A 25092-nucleotide genomic window follows, 5' to 3' on the forward strand; every position below is an offset into this window, starting at 1 on the left:
CATAAGTAAGGCCACAGTACTCCTGTCACTGGCGACACTGTGGCCATGCTAGGTCCTCAGGGACATCTAGTTTTATGTCCCGGGATCATTCTAAACTGGGGAGGCAAGGTCATTGCTCCTCCAGGCTAAATTCTACAAAGCTCCATTTGCCCCAGACAGAAAAGAGAGGATGTCAACTGCTAAATCCATTTTGATAGCTAGAGGAGGATTAAAGAAACTGCACACATGGTGATGTCCAAATCTGAGCAATGAGATTAACCTCCACGTGGACTGCCTGCATCTCACAGAGGTTTAAAACAAAGAGATCTGTCATCACGTTTTTCACATTCAGAATTCAAACCGAAAGGGAAGTCCCAAGTGAGATAGAGCAAATGCACTCTGCCGCCCCAGAATTCCACAGAAACACTAAGACAGGGTCACTGCCCTCTAGAAAGTGTTGGGGAGACAGACCAGGAAATTATCTACGGTGCCCAAGAAAATTACAAACAAGGTGCTAAATGGGAACTCACAGGCAGGAGTGATAAATCTGTGGAGTAAGAGTAGATCTGATGGAAACTTGACAATCAGAAGTAGCATTAGAGCTCAGTTTTGAAGGCGTATGCTCTCAATGGGCAGACAAGGGGGAAGCAAATAGCATGTACAAAGACATGGCAACATAAAAGCAGAGGTTGTTTTGAAAGTAAGAATACTTTCGTGGAGCTTGGATTTAAGGAACATGACAGTGAGTGGCAGGAAAAGACTAAGGGATGTTGAGAGGAAAGCCAGATTTAGAAAGATCTTACATACCAGGCTAAATATGGACTTTTTTCTGTAGGTGGGAACAACATACATTAAATATTAATACAGTTTTGGGATTTCCCTGGTGGTCCAGTGGCTAAGCCTCCACGCTCCCAATGCAGGGGGGCTAGGGTCGATCCCTGGTCAGGGAACTAGCTCCCACATGCCACAGCTAAAGATCCTACATGCTGCAACCAAAACCCAGCACAGCCAAATAAATATTTTAAAAACATATTATTACAGTTTATTTTTACTAAATACCTGCTATGAATGAGGCAAAATGGCTTATATACTTTACTGTATTTAATGTTAAAAACTCTGGTATATGGGTTATTTTTCTCCTCACTGTACACACAAGAGACTAAAGAGAGGTCAGGTAACTCCAATCAGGTCTGTTTGACTTTAAAGACTACACAAAATCTCCCCGAAAAGGATTCTTGGTATAAGAACTCCTAGACTTCTGATTCCAAACAATCTAGGGCTCCTTCCAACATACTATTGGTTATAATGTTAAGTCTCAGAATGACCTCACTTGGATGTATAGCAAACTGGATTGGTATAAAAATGTTCAAAGACCCTTGAAATCACTGGCATTAGACCAAGGGAGGTTCATCTACTCATTCTTAGCAGTCTCTAAAACACAGGAATACTAAGAAATCTAAGATCAATTTTTCCAATGGTCCTTGTCTGAAGGTTTCCTCTCTTGACATTACTGCAGTATTTTACATCAACAGCTATTTCAGGAGACAAGGTGACCAGATTCCCCAAAGCAGAAACAGGAACATAATGAGACTATGGCTTAGATACCACCAAATCTGACACCTGGCCACGAAAACTCGACACAACTCTGTGGAAACATGTCGAGGCTCTGAAGCTCATCAGCTGATTGATTTGATCATGGTACTTAAACTTTCTGAGCCTCAGGTCCCTTATATTTAAAATGTAGTAATAAATACTACCTTTCAGGATAACTATGAAAGCCAAATAAGATAAATCTGGTGAAGAAGAAAGGACTTAAAACCTAAAGCATGGCAGACACCCAAACCTTTCCTACACAAACTTATATTTAGCTAGCATTTTGTCTGCCTACCTCATATGATTTTTGTGAGGCTCAAATAGGGTGATGTCAGCGAAAGTCCTTAAGCAAGTAAAATATAACTACATCATTATAACTAAGTTCAAAACAGTGCTCAGGGCTTCAAAGGGTTAATCCTCAGATAAGGAGTTACACGTATACAAATGAGTTGAATAGAGGTTAAGAAGTAGTAAGCGCTAATAATGAGTTAAGTAGTAAGAGCGGTAATAATAGCTAACATAATTGAGCACTTATGGGCCAGACCTAGTCTAGGTGCTTTACCTACATTGTCTCGTTTAATCCTGAAATAAGCCCTAATAGAGCACATACTATTATGTGCATAGATGTGGAAACTGAAGCACATGATAGCTAGGTAATTTGATTAAGTTTACATAACTAGTAAGTGATGATACCAGGATTTAAATGCATGAATTCTGACCCTACAGCTTACACTATTAGAGATGCAGAGGTGTGAATTAAAGAAGTGGAAAATTAATGCAGTAAAGAAATTCTATTAATGGACTCCTTTAACACTCACATTGTGCCAGGCACTTCAAATGTGAGCTCTCACTGAATTTCGAAAACCCTCTGTGAGCTCAAAACCACCTCAATTTTACAGATAAGCAATAGACTTAATGAGGTTGGGTTACTTGCTCAAGGTCTCACAGCTGTACTTATCAGAAAAAACAGATCTCAAACTTGACCCTATCAGTGTGTAAAAGCACATGCTCTTAACCTCTCCGCTCTCCAGATCAGTGGCAGGCAGTAGTGTTCAGGCTGGGCCCTGGTGGCCAAAAAGAATTTGAATCGCTGATAATGAATTGTGTGGGATTCCAAACAAAGGACACAGCATGAACGAAGGATTACACAGAGGAAGTCTGGGGGCTTTAAAATAAAAATACAATCACTTTATTTTCTAATTCCTAAATCATCAGATAGGCTGGATTTTTTCTGCCATTAAAACATTTTAAATTACAACAGCAGTATATATGTTATGGAATACTGGAAAATACTAAAGAAGCAAAAATAAGAAAGAAAACACATCTTTGAAAAGAAGAGAGCTGTGAAAAATTAGTTGGAAAGGTCATTCAGGGACTGACTGCAGTAGCTCTGGCCTTAACACCCAGGCTAGGGAACCAAAACTACATTCCAAATGCATTAGAAGCAGAGAGGCAGTATAATTAGAGCCTTATGCCATGCTTAAGACAGACTTAAATGGAGAGACAAGAGGCAAGAGGATCAGGGAGGAACCCATTATAGTAGACCAGGTAGAAGTTAAAGGTCTGAGTTAAGAGCAGGCTAGGTACCATGACCAATTTAAGCTCAGACTGAGTCAGACAAAGTTTGAACTTGGCTCCATTACTTACTAGCTGTGTGACTCTGATTAACTTAAATCTCGTGAGCCTCAGTTTAATCATCTATAAAGTAGGAATAATAAAACCCATGTAAAGAGTTGTGAGGATTAAATAAGCTATGAAATGATGTGATTCAGGTTTCTCCATTTCTACACTATTGACATTTTGGGCCTAATAATTCTTTTTTATGGTGGACCTGTCCTGTGCTTTAAGAATATTTAGGAGGATCCTTGGTCCCTACTTACCCATCCCCGACCACTGACCCCAGGTTGAGACAACCAAACTGCTCAACATTGCCAACTAAACTCCAATTGATACATACCTGGCACAGTTTCTGGTATATAAAGTATCAATACATACAAGCTTTTAAAAATGATTGCAGGGAACAAATGGAAAAGGTGGTTACTCAGTCATGAAAGCAGAAATGTCAAAGTTAAGACAGAAATGAATTGTCTGGCTGACAGGATATGGAGGCCATGAAAAAAGAAGGTAGCAGAGGTGACCACAATTTTAATTCTGTGTGATTCATCCCACCAAACAAAATAAGGTAGAAAGGAGAGTGTGCAGGCGTTAGGGATCAAGGGACATGCAAATAAAGATATTTGAAAGAATTAAGAATTTTGGGTCTGTAGCTAAGGAGAAGGATCACTGTAGGTAGAAGGGTCACTGTAGGTCTACGAATCAAAATATTAAAATCACTGTTTATGTCTCTTGGGTTTTTAATGGTTTCAGTTATATCTAATAGTTCCAAAATGAATACTAGTCATATGCCTTAAATACAGAGCTCTCAAGAAAAATAAACTTAAAAGACATGTTTGACAATGAATATGAATAGCCACTGGAGAAGAAAATGGCAACCCACTCCAGTGTTCTTGCCTTGAGAATCCCAGGGACAGGGGAGCCTGGTGGGCTGCCGTCTCTGGGGTCACACAGAGTCGGACACGACTGAAGTGACTTAGCAGTAGCAGCAGCATGAATAGCCATTAAGAAAAAAAATGTATTCTAATTTCAAAAGGAAACATAATCAGAAAAAATGTAAAGCAAACTGTTGTTCAGTCGCTCAGTCATGTCTGACTCTTGGCGACCCCATGGATTGCAGCACACCAGGCTTCCCTGTCCTTCACCATCTCCCGAAGGTGCTCAAACTCATGTCGATTGAGTCAGTGATATCATCCAACCATCTCATCCTCTGCCATCCCCTTCTCCTCCTGCCTTCAATCTTTTCCACCACCAGGGTCTTTTACATGAGTCGGCTCTTTGCGTAGGGTGGCCAAAGTATTGGAGCTACAGCTTCAGCATCAGTCCTTCCAATGAATATTCAGGACTGATTTCCTTTAGGATTGACTGCTTTGCTCTCCTTGCTGTCTAAGGGACTCTCAAGAGTCTTCTCCAACACCATAGTTTGAAAGCATAGATTCTTCAGTGCTCGGCCTTCTTTAGGGTCCAACTCTCACATCCATACATGACTAATGGAAAAACCACAGCTTTGACTATACGGACCTTCGTCGGCAAAGTAATATCTCTGCTTTTTAAATATACTGTCTAGCTTTGTCATAGCTTTTCTTCTAAGGAACAAGGGTCTTTTAATTTCATGGCTGTAATCACCATCTGCAGTGATTTTGAAGACCAATGTCACTGTTACCACTTTTTCTGCATTTATTTGCCATGAAGTGATGAGACCAGATGCTATGATCTCAGTTTTTTGAATGTTGACTTTTAATGACTTTTAAGCCAGCTTTTTCACTCTCCTCTTTCACTTTCATCAAGAAGCTCTTTAGTTCCTCTTTGCTTTCTGCCATCTAGGGTGGTGTCATCTGTATATCTAAGGTTATTGATATTTCTCCTGGCAATCTTGATTCCGGCATGTGATTCATCCAGCCTGACATTTCACATGACGTACTCTGCACAGAAATTAAATAAGCAGGGTTACAACATACAGCCTTGACATACTCCTTTCCCAATTTTGAACCACTCCATTGTTCCATGTATGGTTCCAACTGTTGCTTCTTGACCTGCATACAGATTTCTCAGAAGGCAGGAAAGGTGATCTGGTATTCCCATCTCTTTTAAGAATTTCCCACAGTTTGTTGTGATTCACACAAAGGCTTTGGCATAGTCAATGAAGCAGAAGTAGATGTTTTTCTAGAACTCTCTTGTTTTTTCTATGATCCAACAGATGTTAGCAAATTGACCTCTGGTGCCTCTGCCTTTTCTTAATCTAGCTTGTACATCTAGCAGTTCTCAGTTTATGTACTGTTGAAGCATAGCTTGAAGGATTTTGAGTATTACCTTGCTAGCATGTGAAATGAGGGCAACTGTGCAGTAGTCTGAACATTCTTTGACATTGTCCTTTGGGACTGAAACGAAAACTGACCTTTTCCACTCCTGTGACCGACCACTGCTGAGTTTTCCAAATTTCCTTTCATATTGAGTGTAGCACTTTAACAGCATCATCTTTTAGGATTTGAAATAACTCAGCTTGAATTCCATCACCTCCATTAGCTTTGTTTGTAGTGATGCTTCCTAAAGCCCCCTTGACTTCCTATTCCAAGATACCTGGCTCTAGGTGAGTGATCACACCATAGTGGTTATCCGGGTCATTAAGATGTTTTTCGCTTTGTTCATAGTGATGCTTCCTAAAGCCCACTTTGCACTCCAGGATGTCTGTCTGGCTCTAGGTGAGTGATCACAGCATCGTGGTTATCCAGGTCATTAAGATCTTTTTTGTAGAGTTCTTCTGTATATTCTTGCCACCTCTTCTTAAAATTGTCTGCTTCAAAAACCACTATAACATAGTGACAGGCTTCTTTAGTTTTCCATCCTTTCACAGGAAAACTGAAAAACTGGTCTTTACTGATCCTTCTGAATATTAAAGCAATTTCAGAGCTTTCAACATGTGCCATATATTTTAGAAACATTGGTGAAAAAAATGGTGACTCTAAACCAATGCATGTTCAAATTCCAGTTGTTTGATACCTTTAGGGAAAGTCAGATCTATCTGACTCTACAGCCTCCAGGTCCCCAACAGCCCACCATGGGAACTCTTGCAATCTCTGCCAAGCCACCTGAAGCAAACAAAGACTGCATCTTTGCTTATCTGCTAGGTAGTCTATTCCAAGGCCCTTTCAAGCACTAGGTCAAAGCAGAAAAGCACTGAAACAGATCTGATTCATCTACATACAGTGCTTGTACTTGAATTTTCCAAGATAACAATATTCTGCAGTCTCTGTGAACCAATGTCCTATAAATTTCAATATTCAGGAATTTAAACTAAATCTCCATACAGAAAGCCCATGACACATTTGCCAAAATCTGCAGTATATAAAATATGAAGAGTGAACCCTCAGGTAAATTATGAATTTTGGGTGATAATACTGTATCAACGTAGGTTCACTGACTATAATAAATGTACCCTTCTGGTATGGGATGTTGATGGGAGGAAGTTGTACAATATATGTGGAAGGTAGAATATGGAAACTCTCTGAACTTTCTGCTCAATATTGTTGTGAACCTAAAATAGTTCTTAAAAATAGTCTGTTTAAAACTTGGGGGGAATCTCATATGACATATGTTGTCCTGATTTTGAATTCAGAAAATGTGATCCTTATCAATGTGCAGAGAGAGGACTTATTCTAAGGGCCAGAGACAAGGTCTGAGAAAGCAAGCTCTGATCTTCATGACCAAGATAATCACGATGGTATGATCACTCACCTAGAGCCAGACATCCAGGAACGTGAAGTCAAGTGGGCCTTAGAAAGCATCACTACAAACAAAGCTAGTGGAGGTGATGGAATTCCAGTTGAGCTATTCCAAATCCTGAAAGATGATGCTGTGAAAGTGCTGCACTCAATATGCCAGCAAATTTGGAAAACTCAGCAATGGCCACAGGACTGGAAAAGGTCAGTTTTCATTCCAATCCCAAAGAAAGGCAATGCCAAAGAATGCTCAAACTACTGCACAATTGCACTCATCTCACACGCTAATAAAGTAATGCTCAAAATTCTCCAAGCCAGGCTTCAGCAAAATGTGAACCATGAACTTCAGATGTTCAAGCTAGTTTTAGAAAAGGCAGAGGAACCAGAGATCAAATTGTCAACATCCGCTGGATCATGGAAAAAGCAAGAGAGGTCCAGAAAAACATCTATTTCTGCTTTATTGACTATGCCAAAGCTTTTGACTGTGTGGATCACAATAAATTGTGGAAAATTCTTCAAGAGATGGGAATACCAGACCACCTGACCTGCCTCTTGAGAAACCTATATGCAGGTCAGGAAGCAACAGTTAGAACTGGACATGGAACAACAGACTGGTTCTAAATAGGAAAAGGAGTACATCAAGGCTGTATATTGTCACCCTGCTTATTTAACTTCTATGCAGAGAACAACATGAGAAACACTGGGCTGGAAGAAGCACAAGCTGGAATCAAGATTGCCCAGAGAAATATCAATAACCTCAGATATGCAGATGGTACCACCCTTATGGCAGAAAGTGAAGAGGAACTAAAAAGCCTCTTGATAAAAGTGAAAGAGGAGAGTGATAAAGTTGGTTTCAAGCTCAACATTCAGAAAACGAAGATCATGGCATCTGGTCCCATCACTTCATGGGAAATAGATGGGGAAACAGTGGAAACAGTGTCAGACTTTATTTTTGGGGCTCCAAAATCACTGCAGATGGTGACTGAAGCCATGAAATTAAAAGACGCTTACTCCTTGGAAGGAAAGTTATGACCAACCTAGATAGCATATTCAAAAGCAGAGACATTACTTTGCCAACAAAGGTCCATCTAGTCAAGGCTATGGTTTTCCTGTGGTCATGTATGGATGTGAGAGTTGGACTGTGAAGAAAGCTGAGTGCCGAAGAATTGATGCTTTTGAACTGTGGTGCTGGAGAAGACTCTTGAGAGTCCCTTGGACTGCAAGGAGATCTAACCAGTCCATTCTAAAGGAGATCAGCCCTGGGATTTCTTTGGAAGGAATGATGCTAAAGCTGAAACTCCAGTACTTTGGCCACCTCATGAGAAGAGTTGACTCACTGGAAAAGACTCTGATGCTGGGAGGCGTTAGGGGCAGGAGGAGAAGGGGACGACAGAAGATGAGATGGCTGGATGGCATCACTGACTCGATGGACGTGAGTCTGAGTGAACTCCGGGAGTTGGTGATGGACAGGGAGGCCTGGCGTGCTGCGATTCATGGGGTCACAAAGAGTCGGACACGACTGAGCAACTGAACTGAACTCTTGGAACAGTCACAAGGAAAGGTTAAAAGTAGGAAGAAATGATAGCCGTATCTCAAGTTTTTTAAAAAGCAATACCACTTTCAGTTTCCAGTTGGCCATGTCAGGAGCCTAGAAGTTGCCACTCTGTCCCAATAGGAAAAAACTGAACAAAATGTAAAATCAACAATTCTTCTTAGACACAGCAGAGAAATGAGATCACATGGCAAACCACTGTCCCCAAAATGGAGACAGATACAGACAACAGAGGGGCTTCCCTGGTAACTCAGCCGGGAAAGAATCCACCTGCAATGGAGGAGACCCCAGTTCGATTCCTGGGTCAGGAAGATCCCTTGGAGAAGGGAAAGGCTACCCACTTCAGTATTCTGGGCTGGAGAATTCCATGGACTATATAGTCCGTGGGCTTGCAAAGAGTTGGACACAACTGAGCAACTTTCCCTATCACCAAAGCTGAAACTCATGAGCAGAAAGTTTCATAGCAACCTGTGCCAGGATTAAGAACACATAAGCTGTAGTTGATGAATTGTTGGAGAAGTGTGGATAACTCTGAGAGTTAAACTTCAGAGAGACCCAGTCACAGGATGGCTCCACGCTTTTGTGAGTTTTACCTCCAAGACCTCTACCAGGACCTCACAGTGAGTGTCACAGAAAAATTCCTTCTTGCTTCTGGAATAGAGAGGGGAAAACGACCCCTGAAATATACCAGAGCATTTTGTTCTTAACATGGCCCACATCTGGGAAAAATTATTTTCAGATCAGATCAGATCAGACCAGTCGCTCAGTCGTGTCCGACTCTTTGCGACCCCATGAATCGCAGCACGCCAGGCCTCCCTGTCCATCACCAACTCCCGGAGTTCACTCAGACTCACGTCCATCGAATCAGTGATGCCATCCAGCCATCTCATCCTCTGTCGTCCCCTTCTCCTCCTGCCCCCAATCCCTCCCAGCATCAGAGTCTTTTCCAATGAGTCAACTCTTCGCATCAGGTGGCCAAAGTACTGGAGTTTCAGCTTTAGCATCATTCCTTCCAAAGAACACCCAGGGCTGATCTCCTTCAGAATGCACTGGTTGGATCTCCTTGCAGTCAGAGCCTAACTTGCTAGAGTTTTATCAGAGACTAACCAATTCAGAAGAAGGTAAATACCCAACTCTAGCCTCATCTTGCTTCCCATATGAAGGAAGAATACCCACTTTCAGACCACCCAGCCATCCTGTTCCCCCAAGAGGGGAAAAAAATGAGAAGCACTAGTAAAATTCACTGTTCTGGGGCCCAGGCTCACCAGAGGACTGAGACCTCATCAAAGGACTACAGAATGCTTCCCCTTGCCCACATCTTACCACTACATTACTCAAGGCCTGTTTATAGCAGTTTTTACCTAGTATACTGCATTCAATTTTTAACAACAACAACAACAAAAAAACCCACAAGGCATATTAAACAGCAAAACAAGCATCAGATATCAGAGAAATGTTGGAATTATTAGACCAGGACTTCAAAGAACTATGATTAATATGCTAAGGGCTTTAATGGGAAACAGACAACATGAAAGACAGATGGATAATTTAAGTAGAGAGAAATTCTAAAAAAATTAAAATGAGATGCTAAAAATAAAAAATACTGTAATAGAAATGAAGAAGGCTTTGATAGGTTCATTAGACTGGGCATGGCTAAAGAAAGATCCCTGAGCATAGAGATAAGACAACTGAAACTCCCCAAACTGAAAAGCAAAGAGAAAAAAAGATTACAACAAAAGAACAGACTATCCAAGGACTGTGGGACAACAAAAGGTGTTACATGTGTGTAAATGGGAATATTAGAAGAAGAAACAAAGAAACAAAAGAAATATTTGTGGTAATAATGGCTGAGAATTCCCCCCAAATTAATGTCAGATACCAAACCACAGGGCTTCCCAGATGGCACTAGTGGTGAAGAATTTCCCTGAGAATCCAGGAGGCGTAAGAGATAAGGGTTCTATCTCTGGGTCGGAAAGAGCCCTTGGAGTAGAAAGTGATAACCAGTCGAGTATTCTTGCCCAGAAAATTACATGGACAGAGGAGCTTGGTGGGCTATAGTCCATGGGGCTGCAAAGAGTTCGACATGACTGAGAGACTCCATACCCATTCACTCACCAAACCACAGATTCACAGAAGTTCAGAGAACACCAAGCTCCCTTAAAACTGCTTAAGGAAATTACTACTTGCCATGTTATATTTTGTCAGTGGGCACTTAGGACTCTGTTCAGAATGGTAAACGTGTAAACTTCTAGAAAGCATATAACTTCAGTGGCAGTTATCTCCTGAACATGACCTCTCTATGCATCAGGCTAATAGCCCTGCTTGGAGAGACCTAGTTAGTAAGGCCAAAGCACTGGCCACCAATGGCCTGCCTCAGAAATATCCTTTGGGAGTTCTGGTACCAGCCTAGGTTCAGCTCTCTGTGACCTGAAATTTAGCTCTGGCTTCTTCCTGTAATATAATTTGACCCCACATGGGGTCCAAAGCCAAGTACCTTTTGCTCTATCACCTTCTGCCTAGTAACCATGAGGCTCTGGATCAGCAGATATTCCAAATATCAACAGCCCTAGGTCCCTCCATGTTGCAATCAGCTCCTGAAGATTTTGACAGCCTGAATTTGTAAATGATGCTGACAGCACCATAACACAACTCTAAATTGAATCTGTTTTTAAATTTAACATGCTCAAGAATGATTTTGATACTTAAGAGGAAAAAAGTCTGTCCTAAAGGGTACAATCACCACCACCATTCTCTGAACCCTGGCAATGCCCTTAAGAGGCACTGGAAGTGCTTTAGTGAATACAGCAAATAAGATAATACAAAGAGACAGCACTGGAGCCACACCAAAACAAATCAAAACCCATAAAGACCAAAAACCAAAACCCATAAAAAACACCTGAGTTAGGTTACTGGCTCTGTCTCAGGAATGATGAAGAAGAGACTTAACCTCTCTGTATCTCAGGTTTCTTCATTTGTGTAAGGAGGAAATGACCATGCCAATTCAATAAACATTATAAGAATTCAAAATAACAGTTTTGCAAAGCACCTACCATCCGGCTTGGCCCACTGTGGTTCTCAAATCTTTTTTGTTTTTTTTCCCACTCTACTTTCCCATCTTTACCCTTGGTGTGATCCACGGGAAGACAAAATGGGGGAGGAAAAGTAATTTTATCATATACTGAAGAAATTATCCAAAATTCCTACTTTAATTATATAATCAATCACTAACATTGGACCAGCCTCTTAAAAAAAATGAACTTTCTTGGCAGCCATAAAAGTAATGTTTTATGGCTCATGCCTTCAACCCAATCCTACCCATGTGATTTTACTCTACTCCCTAGCAGACATTGAGGTACCTGACTATTTTTGTCTATTCAAGCAAGAAACTGCTTCAGAAGCTTTGGAGAGTCAACTCCATTTAAGCCCGGCAAAGAAAAACACCTATGCCCAAGTCATGGCAGAAGAAAGCAAAAACAAAAACAAGACCCAGCTGGTTACTAAAGGACATAAGTGGAAGATTAAACTTCTATTTTTCATTGAAAAGCTACTCCATGAAGACAAAAACATGAATCTGTACTGATTAAGTGTTGGAGGTATACAAGGCAAATCCCACACTACACAGGAATAAGAAAGGAGCTCTATTTCCACAGTGTTGGGTTTTCAAAGGCTTCCATCTTATGACATAACCCTTTATTCTTTAAGCCTAGAAATGTCCACTTCTACAAAGTCTCATCAATTCAGAGTTACAATTCAGCTCTGATGTGAAGGTATGATTTGCAAAGTTAGGTACAGTTTAGTTTCCGTCCTAACCTCAGTCACTACCTGACTTTCTGACTGTTTAAGAATCATTTCCTCTCTCTGAGTCTCAATGTTTCTTCTCTGTAAAATAAGGGTAATATGCAAAATAGTTTTGGGGCAGGGGCACTGTAACTGTTCTGTGTCCTGATGGTAGAAGTGGTTACATAAATCACACATGTGTTGAAATTCAAAAAAAGATATAACCAACAATCAGTTTTCCTTTATGCTAACTTGAGAAATAAAACAAATGAAAAAAGTAGGGATAATAACTTTTCTCTCATGGAATTGTCAAGAGAATTAAATTAAAACCTCTGTCAAAAGGGCCTAGAGTAAACCACGTGACTCACAGTAAACAACAAATATTAATTCCCTTCCCTTCCCTTATCCTCCAGGGGAAAGGAGGACATGATTTCTCCTTTCTTTAAAATTAATTCAACCAGTACTACCATAACCAGGTCAGAAAACAGAAGGGCTGGACTCAGACACTGGATATATCCTGTCTTGTAGCTGAGCACTGACTACAAGTTACGTTTCAACAGCTCACTTTTGAGAGGCCATGTTCTCACTCTCAGAAGCTAGGTCTCACACAGCTATTATTTTAAGAAGCCAAGATTAGCTCAGGGCTAGGCTGAGTAATGAGATACAAGTGCTTTGGGAATCTGCTGGTTCCCAGTACAACTAATGAGTAATATCAACTGCATTCTGTCCAAGATACAGAAGACAACTCTAAGTGGCCAACAGCTCTTTGAAAAAGGCAGAGGACATGATCAGAAAAAGAATATTTCTGTCCCACCCTGCAGCCTCTGTTTTAGAAAATTTACATTTTATATAATCATTATTGGGCTTCTCCTGGTAAAGAACTCCCTGCCAATGCAGGAGACAGAAGAGATGCAGGTTCAATCCCTGGGTCAGGAAGATCCCCTGGAGGAGGGCATGACAACCTACTCCAGTATTCTTGCCTGGAGAATCCCATGGGCAGAAGAGCCTGGTGGGCTGGAGTGCACAGGGTTGCAAAGAGTCAGACGTGATTGAAGTGACTGAGCACAGGCATGCATATTATTATCAAAGATCATTATCAAAGGTCATTTATGGTGTTTTAGTTTTGTTCAGATCGACTGAAGGTTATCACCACTAGAAAAGTTATACAATGTACCAAGTAAGGGCTTTAGAATCAAGCTATGGTTTAAGTACCAGCTCTGATATTTCCTTGCTATGTGACACTGGACAAATTATAACCTCTCTGAGCCTCAGATTTCTCCTCTATAATATTTTCAAAGTTCAGGATGCCCCTTAAGTGGGTTTTAAAATCAATTTAGTGGTTTATAAATAACATTTTTAAGTAAAAAGAAAATCAAATGACTATAAGTAATAAGGATAAGTATATTCTGGTTCAAGATGGCGAAGTAGAAGGAAATGCACTCATTGCCTCTTGCAAGAGCACCAAAATGCAAATAGCTGTTAACCATCAACAGAAGGATGCTGGAAACAACCAATAAAAGATAAGCCACATCCAAAGACAAAGAAGAAGTTTCAGCAAGATGGTAGGAGGGGCGCAATCACGATTAAACCAAATCCCATACCCGTGGGTGACACACAAACTGGAGAACAATAATACCAAAGAAGTTCTCCCATTGTTAGTGAAGGTTCTGAGCACCATGTCAGGCTTCCCAGCCCTGGGATCGGACAAAGAGACTGGGAATCTCCAGGGAATCTGACCTTGAAGGTTCAGTTCAGTTCAGTTCAGTCGCTCAGTCCAACTCTTTGCGACTCCATGGACTGCAGCACACCAGCCTTCACTGTTCATCACCAACTCCTGGAGCTTGCTCAAATTCATGTCCATCGAGTCAGTGATGCCATCCAACCATCCCATCCTCTGTTGTCCCATTCTCTTCCAGCCTTCAATCTTTCACAGCATCAGGGTCTTTTCCAGTGAGTCAGTTCTTTGCATCAGGTGGCCAAAGTACTGGAGTTTCACTTCAGCATCAGTCCTGGCAATGAATATTCAGGACTGATTTCCTTTACGGATGGACCGCTTGGATCTTCTTGCAGTTCAAGGGACTCTCAAGAGTCTTCTCCAACACCACAGTTCAAAAGTATCAATTTTTTGGCACTCACCTCACTTTACAGTCCAACTCTTATATCCATACATGACTACTGGAAAAACCATATCTTTGACGAGATGGACCTTTGTCAGCAAAGTACAGTCTCTGCTTTTTAATATGCTGTCTAGGTTAGTTATAAGTTTTTTTCTAAGGTGCAAGAGTCTTAATTTCATAGCTGCAGTCACCATCTGCAGTGATTCTGAAGACCAAGAAAATAATGTCTCTCACTGTTCCCACTGTTTCCCCATCTATTTATCATGAAGTGATGGGACCAGATGCCATGATCTTAGTTTTCTGAATGCTGAGTTTTAAGCCAACTTTTTCACTCTCCTTTTTCACTTTCATCAAGAGGCTTTTTAGTTCTTCTTCACTTTCTGCCATAAGAGTGCTAGCATCTGCATATCTGAGGTTACTGATATTTCTTCTGGCAGTCTTGATTCCAGCTTGTGATTCATCAAGCCCGGCATTTCACATGATGTATTCTGCATATAAATTAAATAAGCAGGGTGACAATATACAGCCTTTACATACTCCTTTTCCTATTTGGAACCAGTCTGTTGTTGTCCATGTCCAGTTCTAACTGTTACTTCTTGAGCTGCATACAGATTTCTCAGGAGGCAGGTCAGGTGGTCTGGTATTCCCATCTCTTTAAGGATGTTCCACAGTTTGTTGTGATCCACATAGTCAAAGGAAGTCAAAGTTTTTCTGGAATTCTCCTGCTTTTTCGATGATCCAGTGGATGCTGGCAATTTGATTTCTGGTTCCTCTGCCTTTTCTAAATCCAGTTTGAATATCCGGAAGTTCATGGTTTGCATACTGTTGAAACCTGGCTTGGAGAATTTTGAGCATTATTTTCCTAGTGTGTGAGACGAATGCAATTGTGCTGTAGTTTGAACATTTTTTGGCATTGCCTTTCTTTGGGATTGGAATGAAAACTGACCTCTTCCAGTCCTATGGCCACTGATGAGTCTTCCAAATTTGCTGGCGTCAAAATTTCAAATTTGCTAGCATATTAACAGCATCATCTTCCAGGATTTGAAATAGCTTAATTGGAATTCCATCACCTCCACTAGCTTTGTTCATAGTGATGATTCCTAAGGCCCACTTGACTTCGCATTCCAGGATGCCTGGCTTTAGGTGAGTGATCACACCATCATGATTATCTGGGTTGTGAAGATCTTTTTTGTACAGTTCTTCTGTGTATTCTTGCCACCTCTTCTTATTATCTTCTGCTTCTGTTAGGTCCATACCATTTCTGTCCTTTATCAAGCCCATCTTTGCATGAAATGTTCCCTTGGTATCTCTAATTTTCTTGAAGACATCTCTAGTCTTTCCCATTCTGTTGTTTTTCTCTATTTCTTTGCACTGATCGCTGAGGAAGGCTTTCTTATCTCTCCTTGCTATTCTTTGGAACTCTGCATTCAGATGCTTATATCTTTCCTTTTCTCCTTTGCTTTTCGCTTCTCTTTTCACAGCTGTTTGTAAGGCCTCCCTAGACAGCCATTTCGCTTTTTGCATTTCTTTTCCATGGGGATGGCCTTGATCCCTGTCTCCTGTACAATGTCACGAACCTCCATTCATAGTTTATCAGGTACTCTGTCCATCAGATCTAGTCCCTTAAATCTATTTCTCATTTCCACTGTATAATCATAAGGGATTTGATTTAGGTCATACCTGAATGGTCTAGTGGTTTTCCCCACTTTCTTCAATTTAAGTCTGAATTTGGCAATAAGGAGTTCATAACGACAGAATGATCTCTGTTCGTTTCCAAGGCAAACCATTCAATATCAGGGTAATCCAAGCCTATGCCCCAACCAGTAACGCTGAAGAAGCTGAAGTTGAATGGTTCTATGAAGACCTACAAGACCTTTTAGAACTAACACCAAAAAAAGATGTCCTTTTCATTATAGGGGACTGGAATGCAAAAGTAGGAAGTCAAGAAACACCTGGAGTAACAGGCAAATTTGGCCTTGGGGTACGGAATGAAGCAGGGCAAAGAGTTTTGCCAAGAGAATGTACTGGTCATAGCAAACACCCTCTTCCAACAACGCAAGAGAAGACTCTACACATGGACATAACCAGATGGTTAACACCGAAATCAGATTGATTATATTCTTTGCAGCCAAAGATGGAGAAGCTCTATACAGTCAGGAAAAAAAAAAAAAAGTATTACTGAGCAAGGCCCAAACTAAAGAGCCTCTTGATGAAAGTGAAAGAGGATAGCAAAAAAGTTGTCTTAAAGCTCAACATTCAGAAAACTAAGATCATGGCATCTGGTCCCATCACTTCATGGCAAATAGATGGGGAAACAGTTGAAAAAGTAACAGACTTTATTTTGGGGGTCTCCAAAATCACTGCAGATGGTGACTGAAGCCATGAAATTAAAAGACACTTACTCCTTGGAAGAAAAGTTATGACCAACCTAGATAGCATATTCAAAAGCAGAAACATCACTTTGCCAACAAAGGTCCGTCTAGTTAAAGCTACGGTTTTTCCAGTGGTCATGTATGGATGTGAGAGTTGGACTGTGAAGAAAGCTGAGTGTCGAAGAACTGATGCTTTTGAACTGTGGTGTTGGAGAAGACTCTTGAGAGTCCCTTGGACTGCAAGGAGATCCAACCAGTCCACCCTAAAGGAAATCAGTCCTGAATATTCATTGGAAGGACTGATGCTGAATCTGAAACTCCAATACTTTGGCCACCTGATGCAAAGAACTGACTTATTTGAAAAGACCCTGATGCTGTGAAAGATTGAAGGCGAGAGGACAAGGAGACGACAGAGGATGAGATGGTTGGATGGCATTACCGACTCGATGGACATGAGTTTGAGCAAGCTCCAGGAGTCAGTGATGGACAGGGAAGCCTAGCATGCTATAGTCCATGGGGTCACAAAGAGTCAGACATGACTGAGCAACTGAATTGAACTGACCTATGAGACTATCAGGTATGTGATGTTCAATATTTTTCAGAATATTTGAAAAAAATCAAGTAATATGGGAGAAATGTTAGCAATTAATTCTACTAGAGTCAGAATATCTAATTACAACTTTATTTAAGAATACTGGGAAAGTTCCTGTTTATTTATCAATTTCAGATTCCTATCAGTATGACTTTAAGTATATTACATAAATTAAACAATGAGTCATCAACATGTGTGAAGGAAATGCTTTTTTAAATTACTGACACTGAAAGATCAAGTGTAATTAAAATTGAATTTTAGCCTAAATTAACACAAAAAAACAAGCATACAAAACCCTATCCAAACAGCAATGTTGTGAAAACAAGAGACTCTTGTTGATGTGGAAAGAGCAATGCAACCAATGGTAGTAGCTCTAGCACTCTTCTAAAGAGGTATCATTCTGCTAGGACAACTAGAGCTGGCCACTAACATACAAAAGCCTTGGCAAAGTCTCCAGCCTGGGAAGGACTCCAGTTAAAGGTATTGTCAGCAGAATTCACTGGTGTTCCAGTAGTTATAACTCTGCATTTCCACTGCAGAGGGTATGGGAATTAAGATTCCATGTGCTTTGCAGTAGTGGCAGGAGGACTCTTCTGCTTAAAACCTTCCAATTTCCCACCATTTGGGGGAAAAAAAATCAAATTTGGGAAAAAATCCAAGTTACTTATCACAGCTCTCAAGACCCTACATGATAGGGTCCCATCCCACCTTTTCAACATGACCTCCTCCCTGCATTCACTCCACTCCAGCTATTCTACTCTTTCTGCTCCTCAAACACACCACACTCAATCCTATTAGTATCTTAGAGCTCTTATATCTCATTCTCATTGCCCAGATCACACTTCTTCAGAATCTTTACACTCAAGGATTCTTCTCGTCATCATTTGTCTTTCAGCTTGTATATTCACTTCCTCAGAGAAGCATTCTTTTTTATTCCTGACTCTTCTTAGAACCTAGAACAGTACAATATAAATATATATATGTATATATATGAAGAACATCGACACATTTGTTTTAGTGCATTCATTTAACTGCAATTTGAAAATAATGTAAGAAAGAGAATTTACATACACAGGAATATCTGCAAACTGAGTTCAACAAGGGATTGTTCAGCCCTATTGAAGGTTCAAGTAATTAACTGGCAAGCTTTCCTCCAAGTATCCACTCAGGAATCATATCTATCACAGGGCTATAGCTCCTGATGCCTAATGAAAGAATAACTGATTTCGAATCAATGCATAGGCTTAATCTGCATTTAAACACACTGATCATCGTCTCACTATTAAGTTTCCATTACAGCTCAGGAGCCAAAAGAGACAAGGTTCATATCCCATTTTTATCTTTTAAATGCTGTGAAGCCTTGAACAAGTTATCTTACTTATTAATATTAAACAAAGATAACAGTACTTATCTCAGAGTTGTTTTGAAAGTTAAATAATGCATATAATAAACATCTGTTAGAGTCTTGCACATAATAAAAAACCAATAAATTATTCTATTATTAATTCACACTCTTCCAACTAATTTTTATTGATATAAAAGGCACAATTCAAAAAAAATTGACCATAGTCCCTGCCCAGGAAGAGCTCACAGTGTAAAAGGAAAAGAGAGTGAAAAGTGAAGTTGTTCAGTTGTGTTCGACTCTTTGCAACTCCAGGGACTGTAGCCTACCGGGCTCCTCTGTCCGTGGGATTTTCCGGGCAAGGGTACTGGAGTGGGTTGCCATCTCCTTCTCCAGAGGATCTTCCCGACCCAGGGATCAAACCCAGGTCTTCTGCATTGCAGGCAGACACTTTACCCTCTGAGCCACTAGGGAAACTCAAAAAAAGGAAAAGATAACCCCATAAAAAATAAGCATAGAAGAATTATATATTAACTCTCATCCAAGAAGCCTGAAAAGAATCTGCCCTGTTCTAGTAAATTTGATATTAGGATCTAGTCAGTCGGAGAAGGCAATGGCACCCCACTCCAGTACTCTTGCCTGGAAAATCCCATGGACGGAGGAGCCTGGTGTGCTGCAGTCCTTAAGAGTTGGACACAACTGAGCGACTTCACTTTCACTTTTCACTTTCATGCATTGAAGGAAATGGCAACCCACTCCAGTGTTCTTGCCTGGAGAATCCCAGGGACAGGGGAGCCTGGTGGGCTGCTGTCTATGGGGTTGCACAGAGTCTGACACGACTGAAGCGACTTAGCAGCAGCAGCAGCAGCAGCAGCAGCAGCAGCAGTCAGTCTAGAGTTAAAAGGCACACCAAAACGCTTCCAACTTATAGAAAGGAATAGCTTTTAAGGTGGTCAGAACAGCTCTGTAAAGAAGCCCTCTTAAGATAACAAGAAGAATGGTCAAGAATGATTGTCTTTTTTAAAACGTATTTTTAAAAATTTGTTGTATTTATTTGGCTTTGTTGGATCTTAGCTGGGGCATGTGGGATCTTCATTGTATCAACTGGATCTTTAGTTGCAGAACACGGATTTTCTAGCTGTGGCGAGGGCTCAAAAGGGCATATGGGATCCTAGTTCTCCAACCAGGGACTGAACTTGAATTCCCTGCACTGTAAAGCTGCAGATTCTTAAATCATTGGACCACCAGGGAAATCTGCGAGAATGACTGTTTTAATAGCCAAAAGGTGGAAGCAACTAAGTGTTCATCAACAGATGAAAGGATAAACAAAATGTGGTCTATACATACAACTGAATATCATTCAACCTTAAAAAGGAAGGAAGTTCTGACACATGCTACAACATAAATGACCCTAGAGGACACTAAGCTAAGTGAAGTAAACCAGTCACAAAAAGATAAACACTGTATGATTCTACTTTTATGAGGTATCTTGAGTAGTCAAATTCATAGAGACAGAAACAATAGTGGTTGCCAGAGGCTGGGGGAGGAAGGACTAAGAAGTTAATGTTATGTTAGGTACAAAGTTTCAGTTTGGGGCAATGATGAAAATGCTCTGGAGAAAATGGCAGGGATGATTGCACAACAATGTGAATGTACCTAATGCTACAAAACTATAGACTTAAAAACGGTTAAAATAATAAATATTACGTTATGTGTATTTTACCACAATTTAAAGAAAAAAAAAGGAATGACTGCTCTGTAGTTTACAGAGAGTGAACATCCCTTTTCTTTGACTTTGATCACTGTTATATCCCACAGTGTATCAACTCAGCTTCTCCAGGTTAAGACAAGAGAATTCCTAGGCAGTCACCATATATAAGATACTACATGACATCTAAGAAATAACAAGTCCTTAAACACCCAAACCTAGAATTTACAGCAAAACTGACAGATGTTACACACTGCCCGTGGATTTATTTCTAAAAGTCTAAAAAGCGCAGAAAATAAACCAAAGTATTTTTATGTCTAAATACCAGTTTAGGATTATATATAAGTTAATTCCTAAAGAGACAAGAAAGTCTCCGGGGTTGGGGGGGCGGAGGGGGAGATCAATTGGTCCATGTAGGGTAGATTTCCTATTATCAGTGCTAAGCTCCCATAAAACAACTTTATTCAATTTTTTTAATGTCAATTTACATTAAACAAAGCAACTTTCATACACTAAACAAAAATGTCACAACCAACAGTCCAAATAATGGTCTTGTTTCCTAGTGGCCCAGAAAGACAGAAAATAAATCCCAAGGACCCTAGTTCAGATAGACTAGAGAGAGTAGACTGTGGTTCTTGCATAATTAACGACTATGTCACAGTTCAATGGGGTAAACACTTCAGTAGCTTCCCCCCAGCAGCTGCCTATGTGATTAAGGACTAGGATAAGAGTGACAGCTTCACAAAGGCAATAGTAAGAGATAAAGCGTCTTCCTAGCACATTCAAAGACTCCAGAATCCCAAACTTCTCTGCTGTCCTTCCATCCAAGAACAATTTATATCATCTAGGAAGCTTCAAAGTCAAATGCTACCTTTATTTTTACCTTATCAAACACATAAAATCACAGCTGGGGTGTGGTCTAGACATAAGCCTTGGTTAAGATCACAAAAATTCTCAAATCAAATAATTGGGCTAAGTTAGAACAAAGTTCATCAACAAGAAGATGATACAGAATTCAAGCCAAGTTGGCTTCCTTCTGGCATTTCAGAAAGACTAGCATTGCTCCAAATACTAGTACATAGGTGTAAGTAGCCTCTGAGTGGGTAATGTCACCAAACAAAAGCAACACCTTCAAAGTCTCTCTCAGTGACTAGAGGCAGCCAGACACTCAAACTGCCAGTCCTGAATTACGGCCTCTGAATGGTGAGGGCTTCACATTTCACTGATCAGGGCACAGCCCAATCAGAAGACAAACCCCAACACTGCCAGGGACCAGCAAATCCGCTTTCTTCCAGTGTGCACATGACTGAATGTGCTTCTGTCCATCATCTGGGTCATATATAGTTCAATGCGAGCTGAGCAGACAGGGCTGCAAGGAAATCTGGCGCGGTTCAATACCTCGTCTAGTCTGGGTTCCAGTACCTTTTTTTTTTTTTTTCAAACTGACAAACTCATTTCTCTACCGGGACAGGATGCTGTGCTGGCTGGGAGTTCCATTTCTGCAGCAAGAATCCTATCTGGAAACACAGAAGTTGTCCTCTAAGCCACAGCAGCTCGAACTTTTTTGATTGTTGTTGCTGCTTTCTCCCATCACCCCCACCCCCTTTTGACAAAGATCCAACTGTAAAAAGTCTTACGTAACAGTTCAGGACTACTTCGGTTCTTTTACTGGGTAAGCACTTTCAATTTTTTTTTTTTAAACTAAAAACCATTTTAACATTGAATCTGTTGAGAGTCTTGACTAAAATCTTTTAAGTAATTTGTGTGGTGAAATACTGTCAGTGGATTTTTTAGTCTCATTTCTGCACGTGCTCCTTTGTTCTCAGAACAGAAGCTTTTTATACACACCCCATAACGCAGCTGGAGAGAGTTATGAAGTCAGTTATTATAAGGAACACAAAGGTTGCTTTGCATTCTTTGCCTTTAGATAATTAATTTCGTATGTGTTTTCTTAAAATGAAGTATTAAAGAAGGGAGAAATTGAATAAACGAAAGAATAAACTGTTGGAAAATCTAGCAAAGTTTGTAGTTTTTACCACCTTTTCTATCTGTAGTTTTGTGTGGCCAAACACTTGTGCCGCCTGGGGCGGTGGGGGTAGAGGCAAGCGTAGACAGAGAGGAACTAAGCCAGACATGGACAAAGGCATGAGCCAAAACCAGACAGTCCTGGCCGTTCGATAGGCCAGCAGTGGGTGAGACAGGTCAGCCAGCTGCAGGGGCGGGAGAGGGGGGGAAAGGGGCATGGATGTGTGAGGTGCTCATGCGTGCGATCGTGACTAGATTCTGAAACTGCCAGCCATTTTCCCAGCTATGCTTTGTGCAATCTAAAGGAATGCATCTTCTCTGAAGCAGTCTTGCCAGGGCCCAGTGATAGCAAAGGAGTGTGATGAATACCACAACATATGGAATCAGAAAATACTGGGATCTGGGGTGGGCAAGAGGGAAACGCAGAGGGTGTGGAAATTTTTTAGTGATCTGGAATGTGTTGAGTGACAGGAAGTGCCCCAAGCTCTCCCCCCTTCAACTCTTCTCAGTCGCGCCTGCTTTTGTCTAACTCTTGTAATCTACACACTACTGCTTACAAAGCTGTCTGAGTTTAAGACAAAAAGAAACATAAAAGGCTCTCTCGTTCCATAGTACCTACAATATGGAAGGAATGTAAAAAGCATGGCCCTTTAAGCCTGTGGACATTTTTTCAGGTATACAGGAGAAAGATAACATAACAATCTTCCAAGGGTAATGAGAATTATGAATTATAGTCAAGCTTCCAACCTAATTTTAAAAAATCCCGATTCTGCTATACTTACAAATGTTTACGATGGTTCCTAATTTGAAGGAGGTTTGCTTGTTTGGTTAATACATTGCATTTGAAGTTGTTTCTATTTTCTTTGTATAAATCTGTGCTTTGGGAGGAAAAAAAAGCAAAGAAGTATTCAGAATGCACTGGAAAAAAGGAGATTTTCCCTTCAATGGTTAGAAAGCACTTTTGCTTGATTTCTCAGAGAAAGCCACTCTCTCTCTCTCTCTCTCATTTTTGCAAATATGCTACAAAGATAACTTTATGTCAGTTAGATGTAAAGTAGAAAACTTTTCACAGAAAACAACAGTACTCTACGTTAAAAACAACTTAGCATTTTCCCAAACTTCCATATTACCAATAGAAACACTACCACTTGAGAGAAAAGTGCCCAAATAGTTGAATGGCTAACTCTACTTCTGGAAGATGAAATGGAAAATTAAGTATGAATAAAATGATACTTGGGAATGTTTCTACCTCCTATCACAAAAAATGTTAGTGGTCAGCCTAGGAGTTAATCTTTCCTAGTATGGCTCTGAGCCTTCATGCCGAGCAGACGTTATTCACATGACGATTCGAAAAGTCCATTCATATATCTCACTACCTGGATTTGAATAGAAACCAGACAGCAATTCTTTAGTTCCAGCCACCATTCGCCCCACTGGACAATAGCGATTTGTTAGCACAGAGTCACAGGCTGTGGGACACAAAGCTTGGAGCTGGAGAAAGATGGGGGATTCAGAGAACAGGAAATTACAGGCCCGATGCACTCCTGGCAGCTCTAAGAATACAAAAAAAAAAAAAAAAAGGGCAACACGGCAATGCCATGTTTAAGAGCTACTTCTAGCTTTTTTAACCACCTCCAATGTCATAAAAGCTCTATTGTTGGAGTACATAAAGTCACGAGTCCCATGTGCTCTCTTTTCTCACTACAGGGAACTTCATTCAATGCCCTGGCATAGTCAGAAAAATCAAAAGCACCCAGAGTTGATTAGTTGTGAACTCTGATAGAAAGGAGAAGGGTATTTTACAAATAAAATGACAGCAAAAAAACATACACTAAGTAACACAAGTGACACATAACAAAATTAATAGGGTCTACAAATTATTTCATAAGACCAAGCAAGCAAAATGAAGCTGGATCTATCAAAACTTCAGGGAAACAAATTCATTTTCAAGTTATCATATAAAATCTATTATTTAATTCCATCCAAAGTTTCTTTGGAAAACATCAATTTAAAAACTAATCTTAGGTAGAATATTTCTGAGTTCTGGGTCGTATTTTCCAAAACAACTAAAATTGAAGCCCTGAGGATTTACTTTGAAATTGTAGAAAGGAAAACTACATTTTCTTTTGTTGGATATCAAACTATTATAGCTTGCTGGCTAAATAAAGAAACCATCTCCACTTTCTCTTTAGATATAAGAAATGACATTACTGGTAATTCTAGGTGAGGGGAGAGGGATATTCTTCGATCTCAATGAGCAGAAGAGAACAGTACATGGGTTTCTCTGCAAGCTCTCATGCTGCAACCTGAGCACCAAGGGGCCAGAATGATGTCCATTTCAAAATGAGGGGACACGGCACAACAAAGTTGTAAATGGTTTTGTTCTTCTTTCTTCTGTGATCCATTAGCAAACACAAGTCCCAAATGATAGCATACCTGAAATACTCATCAGATGAGATTGTGAATGATCAAAAAGTGCTTTGGAAATATGAACTGTTGTACTCTATTTGGTTCTATGGCTTTAGGATAAACACATACCAAATTTTATGTTGTTGAAAAACCAATATGCAACTTTTAAACTACTACTAATTGTTGGATTTCTTCAAATTCTATCATTACTCACCAAACACAAGGATCAATTACAACCTCAAACTATGCTATAATTACATGTGGCTATTTTTATTTGAATTTAAATAAAAAGTAAA

General features: G+C 40.3%; 1 protein-coding gene and 1 long non-coding RNA gene across 9 annotated transcripts in view; one reads left to right on the plus strand and one right to left on the minus strand.

The window, feature by feature from the left end:
* Positions 1 to 25092, minus strand: part of NR6A1 (nuclear receptor subfamily 6 group A member 1) — a 230232-nt gene that overhangs the window by 103496 nt on the left and 101644 nt on the right. The gene's annotated exons all lie outside the window — the stretch shown is intronic.
* The window catches only part of LOC133256472 (uncharacterized), a 46783-nt gene continuing 43634 nt past the window's right edge, over positions 21944 to 25092 (plus strand). For all 4 annotated transcript variants that reach the window (XR_009739221.1, XR_009739223.1, XR_009739222.1 and 1 more), the window contains exon 1: positions 21944 to 22034. This is a non-coding gene — a long non-coding RNA (uncharacterized LOC133256472). The remainder of the gene's footprint in view (positions 22035 to 25092) is intronic.

Source organism: Bos javanicus, chromosome 11 (assembly GCF_032452875.1).
Source record: "Bos javanicus breed banteng chromosome 11, ARS-OSU_banteng_1.0, whole genome shotgun sequence".
NCBI lineage: Eukaryota > Metazoa > Chordata > Mammalia > Artiodactyla > Bovidae > Bos > Bos javanicus.